Source organism: Triticum dicoccoides, chromosome 1A (genome assembly GCF_002162155.2).
Source record: "Triticum dicoccoides isolate Atlit2015 ecotype Zavitan chromosome 1A, WEW_v2.0, whole genome shotgun sequence".
Classification (NCBI taxonomy): Eukaryota; Viridiplantae; Streptophyta; class Magnoliopsida; order Poales; family Poaceae; genus Triticum; species Triticum dicoccoides.
Window position 1 is genome coordinate 561,940,616 of NC_041380.1, and position 6,271 is coordinate 561,946,886.

Here is a 6,271-nt window from a genome sequence, read left to right on the forward strand (position 1 = left end):
TGTCTAGAGAAATGCCATTCTACAGTTTATGCTAGCTTGCATGCATCCATTGTCCGTCGTCACTGGCGATAGCATTTGCTCAACAAACTGATCAGGTGCTCCTCCGTTCTATCCTCGAAATGGCAATGTCATTTGCTCAGCTCCTCTTATTCAGCTAACCACGCATCACACAGTATTGTTCTAGTATTTTCTAACTATTTTTCCTAGGTCGCCACTCAAGGCCTCCTTACTTTGCCATGGTGATATCACACCTGATACTAAAAGCATCATCATTCAGGTAGCCCGATTCCTCCAGGACCTTCCTCTCCACGAGTTCACCGCCCGGCTTCCCTCTCCCGGTGAACTTGCATCGTCCCTTGCTAGCGATTCTACACGGCGCCACCGGGCTCCCGTCAAGGGCAAGCAAACTGATCTCGTACCGTGCTTTGGCGGTGGTGCCCCGAATGGGGTCGGAGCAATCAAGCCCGATAAGGACGGATATCCAGTCGGCGTGTTCTGGGCTACGGCCGTCGGGGTAGTACTCCATGCACCAGCGACGGCCTCCGATGACGAACATCTTGGACGTGAGGCAATTTCCGTATCCGAGCGTTTTGGTATGGGAGTAGCCGACTATCGTGACAATGTGTGACCCCGAGACAGCCGTGGCCTGGTCGGCGATGGCCCTGTGGAGGGCGGGGCAGCTCTTCGTCAGGTATGTAAAGCCGTCGCTCGCCATGACGGCCTCTAGGTTGCCCGGTGACGCGAGGTAGTACATGCACGCCTCCTTGAGCCCGCGACAACCATGATGCTCGGCCAGCGTCAGGGTAGTCGCCGCCGTTCTCCTGTCAATGTTGTCACACAACTTGTCCTCGCAGATCAACTTCAGCCTCCGGAGATCATACCTGTCGGTCGCCACGAGGAGGTGCTGGGCCATCTCCACCGTCTCGCCCGCGTCGATCTCGGGCAGCGAGTCCGTGTAGATGAATTCGAGCATAGCCTCAAAGACTCTCGGCTCCATGTCGTCGACCCGCACCACACAAGGGTTTTCCGCATGCATCATCGGGCCAAAGAGCTCCGCCATGAAGACCGGGGACCGAGCGGCGACCATGTACTTGTGCGCCGGGAACAGCTACCGCCGACCGAGAACGTCACGTCCCCTCCCCGTCCGCTCCCGAGGAGGGCAAGGAGCTGCCGATGCAGGTCGGACGGCGGGACGACGGCGGGCCGCGGGGTGACGGCGGGTTCGGAATACATGTCGTAGACGACGATTTCGCAGCTGACTCTGAAACAATCGTCGTCTTCCAGGTAGGCCTTCAAGGCGTCAACCTCTATGAACCGGCGATACCCATGTTCTTCCTCAGGAGCGAAGGGGAGCATCTTGGTCCACCGTCTGCTGTACGACGGCACCTCTTGTCTGTCCTGGCCGAGCAAGGAGATGCTGAATCGCGCCATGACAGTCTAGCCGTCGTCGTTGGCGCGGCTAGCCTGGATCTGCAGGTAGACGGAGACCCAGCCGGCGTCGGACGAACTCTTGCCGTCGGGGTAGATCTTCACGCACCAGTCATAGACCCCGGCGCCGAACGGGCGGTCTGCCATGGCGGCGTCAGGGTGGCTAGTGGCGTCGCCGGCACTGGTGGAGTGGCGGTGTCATCGTCGAGGGTGGAGGACGAAGAAGGAGACGGTGGACGTGACATTAGCAGCGCCACAAGCACACAAACAAGACCCCGATCGAAGGGTGAAACACGAAAGCTTTGCACAAATGGTGAAGTATTATTTGGTTTCCATCATGTGCTCTTCGCTGGAAATCAATCTGGGATGTCCCACCCTTTCAAAGTTTCTTAGGATGATAAGGCTTATTTGGAATATTAGAGGTCTTGGTCAATCTGGAAAAGTTCAGTGCCTTTGTGATACTATTGTTCGTTCTAATCCTGATTTTATTGGGTTTCAAGAGACTAAGAGAGAAATTATTTCTGAGGGTTTCCGCAAAGCTATTGATAGGACTAATAATTTTGATTGGCATTATTTGCCTGCTGTTAATAATGCTGGTGGGATCCTTTTGGGTCCGAGGAAAAGTTTATTTGAAACCATTGGTTTTGTTAATCATGAGTTTTCCATTAAAGCCACTGTTAAAAACATAGAGGATGGTTTTGTGTGGCATTTGGTGATAGTTTATGGCTATGCGTATCCAGAGTTTAAAATGGATTTTATTGCTGAACTTCACGATATCTTAGACTCTGCATCATATCCTACTTTAATTTGTGGTGATTTCAATCTGAGGAGGAACGAGAGTGAAAAGAGCAGCGGGTTAGTTAACCATCATACCACCTTCTTTTTTAATGATTGGGTAAACAGATGGGGATTGCTGGAGATTTCTATCTCTAATAGGGGGTATACTTGGTCCAATAATCAAGATAACCCTATCTTTGCTGTGTTGGACAGAGTTTTTGTCTCTGTAGACTGGGACTCTCAATTCCCGATGTTGTCCCTGACTGCTCTTCCTAGGATAGGGAGTGACCATACTCCCCTAGTGCTTGACACTTGGGGGGAGGAAATCATCCATTCCCAAGATGTTTCGTTTTGAGAAATGGTGGTGGTTGTCACAACCTGGCTTCCACCAGATGGTTCATGAGACCTGGGTGGCTGCTTCTTCCTCTACCTCCTGTGTAGATAACTGGTTATCCAAAACTAGACTGCTTAGGAAGAAGACAAAAGGTTGGGCAATTAATATTGATGCTGCTTTAAGAAAAAAGAAAAAAGCCCTCCTTATGGAGTTTGATCTGCTTGACATTTTATCCGAATCCCAGCAGTTGTCTGCTGCTGATCATGATAGAATGAAAAATGTGAAAGCAGAACTAGAAGAGATTTGGAAAAAAAGAGGAAACGGCCTTGTGGCAGAAATCTAGAGACAGGAATATTCTTGAAGGGGACCGTAATAATGCCTATTTCCAAGCCCTGGCTAATCACAAGCACATGAAAAACCATCTCTCTGAATTAGTGGGCCCTTCTGGACCTGTGACTTCTACTGAAAGCATGCTGGAAGTAGCTACTGATTTTTACAAAAATCTATTTGACTATGAACCTAAACCAGATTTACACATAGGACCTGGTTTTTGGTCTGAGGCAAAAATGATTAGTGAAAATGAGCGGAGAGACTTGGAGATATCCTTTTCTGAGGAAGAGATCAAAGAAGCAATTATGAGCTCGTATGCCAGTGGAGCTACTGGTCCTGATGGGATATCCTTCCTTTTTTATTAAAACTTTTGGGATCTAATTAAAAGTGACTTTATGTGGATGGTCAGAGATTTTGAGAATGGGGCTTTGGATATCTATAAGCTTAATTATGCCATCATCACCCTTATTCCTAAAACTCCACAGGCTAGGGAGATGAAAAACTTCAGACCTATTAGTCTTACTAATTGTGCTGTGAAAATCTTCTCCAAGGCTATGAATACTAGGGTTTCCCCCATACATGATAAAATCATTTCACACAACCAGACTGCCTTTATCAAAGGGGGGTTTATCTTGGAGAGTGTGGTGATGGCCTATGAGGATATTCATGAGGTCCATCGAACTAAATCGAGTGGTTTGATTCTCAAACTGGATTATGAGAAAGCGTATGATAGAGTCAGTTGGGATTTTCTGGAGGAAATGCTTCTTTCTAGAGGCTTTGGGGCTAAATGGGTTGCTTGGGTTCTTAGTACCTTGAAAAATGGGACTTTCCAGGTTAGAATTAATGACACTAATGGGCCGCATTTTGTGGGGAAAAAAGGGTTGAAACAGGGTGACCCTCACTCCCCTCTCCTATTTAACTTAGTGGCTGATGTCTTTTCTAAGATGTTGGTGAAAGCTGTCAATAATGGGTTGATTGGTGGGCTCCTCCCACACGCCATCCCCGGTGGGGTGGTTAGTTTACAATACGCGGATGATATTGTTCTGTTTATGCAAGATTCTGTGGAATATGCCAAGAATTTGAAATGAATTATGACCTGTTTTGAAAAGCTTTCTGGCTTAAAAATCAATTTTCATAAGACTGATTTACATACCATTCATGTCTGTGATGCTATGTCTAGAGAATTTGCCCAGATTTTTTGCTGTCAATTTGGTGAATTTCCCTTCAAGTACCTTGGCATGCCCCTGCATTTTACAAAACTTAGAAGGGAAGACATGCAACCTATCATTGACAGAATTATTAAGAATATTGCTGGCTGGCTAGGCAAACTCTTGTCTTATAGGGGCAAGCTGATCTTACTAACCACTTGTATTGCCAGTATCCCCTCTTATCTCATGGCCATGATGAAATTCCCCAAGTGGGCCATTGACATGATTACCTCCCAAATGTCTCACTTTTTTGGGGCAATGTGGGCGATGTTCATAAATATCACTTAGCTAACTGGGGCCTTGTGGCCCGGAGGAAAGATTTTGGTGGTTTGGGTGTCCCTAATCTCAGGGAGTTTAATATGGCTCTCCTGGCAGCATGGGGAAAAATATTCTATGATGGAAGGGAGGGAGATTGGAAAAAACTGCTTTGCTTTAAATATGCTACTGACAAACCAAATATCTTCTATGCTAAACCTACCTTGGGATCTCCATTTTGGAAGAGCATCTCCTGGGCTTTTGGTGCTGCAAAAAACTTTAAGAGATGGAACCCTGGGAATGGTAAACACATTGCCTTTTGGCATGATACGTGGGTTGGGGAATGTTCCCTTAAAACTGCATTTTGGGATTTGTATGCTATCTGTCAACAGCAGGATGCCACCTTATCCCAAGTTTGGGATGGGGTACAACTGCGCCTGACCTTCAGAAGGTGTGTGGATGAGTCCATGTTACACAAATCAGGGGCGAAGATGGCGAGATATGCGCTGTGTGTTGGATCGGGTGGGGGCAACAATCAGGCAGTGGAAGATCTTATGTTCAGAGGTCCAGGGTGCTCTACTTCTCTGGTGCTTAAGACTTTTGCATCGTCGAAGAGGGGAATTGCTTAGAATCGCATGGATTAGCTGAGAAATGAACAATATATTAGTCTATCTACCTTCCAATGAAAATCTCTGTGAGAGATGTAATACGGCAGTAGCTTTAAGACCCCTGATGTGTGTTCTGTAGCAGCTACTTTTGGCTGTCGCCGAGAGCTGTTAAACAGTCTGGGTATGTCGTGGTTGCCTTGGCTTTAATAAAAAGCTGGGGCGGGGGCAACCCCTTTCTTTTCAAAAAAAAGGAAATCAATCATGAGTATCGTTAATTATGTGTGATATACACGGATGGTAGGTTACAACAAATTAACGTTAAACATGGGAGCGGTTAACAGCATTGATATGATCCCATAGTAAGACCTGCGATAATTACTACGACCGCAATTGACTGGGATTCATTCAATTTCAACCACGTGATGGACCACGAAAATGGTTTCCATCAGACGTCTGGTACAAAGTGTTTCCCGGGAATTTTTGACAAGCAAATTGATGCAAATGTGTGTCATGTAAGAAGCATGCGATAAGAAGAATGTATGATGTATTGTAATATCAACAACTTGAAGGTAGCACCTATGTAAATTGTCAGAAGCATGTAAAATGATGGTATGAAGCATCCAAGTAGGGATGGCGGCTACTAACGGATCCAGAGTCTCTTTGTGCTCGTGTCTTGAAGGGATGATATTTTCCTACTTCAAATTTCTGAAGGGACAAAAAAACTATTGTTTGGAGAGCGTGGAACATGCATTTTTGTCCTTGTGTTCGGGCAGTCTAGGATGCAATCAAATCATGGTCTGGCATCCAACTCTGTTGGTCCTCCTTCAGAAACACAAAACAATAGCTCTTTGATTTCTTCTCAAGATCTTCAGACAAAGATGCCACGATTATGGTTGTGTCTTTGTGGCATATATGGGAAGATGAGCCGCGTCACTCGCCTGATATTCCTCAGCCTCGCCATACGGTTGAGAAAATTCATGCATACACTGATTTTATTATTCAACACCTTTTTAACTCTGAATCTGTCAAAAGCCGTGAGTCCTTTTCTTCCAACACAATGTGGACTCCGCCGCCGTCAGGTGTTATTGTCATCAATCCGGATGCTGTTGTATTTTCAGATGTCAACATGTCTACAGCTGGTGTGGCGGCCCTAAACCATGAGGTCACTTGTGTTGCCGCATTCACCGAGCCTCTTCAAGGTGCACTAGAACCTCAACTTGCGAAAGCTATGGCTCTCGAAGGGTTGTGCAACTAGCATGGGATGAACACTTCTTAAATGTGATTTTTTCTACAGATTGCCAGTCACTTGTCAATAGGATTAATGCCAGCAC

The 6,271-nt window shown here is 46.4% G+C and overlaps 1 pseudogene; it reads right to left on the bottom strand.

Annotated features, from left to right (window-relative positions):
- Positions 1-226: 226 nt before the first annotated feature.
- LOC119355342 lies at positions 227-4,569 on the bottom strand (annotated as a pseudogene).
- Between the last annotated feature and the right edge of the window lie 1,702 nt (positions 4,570-6,271).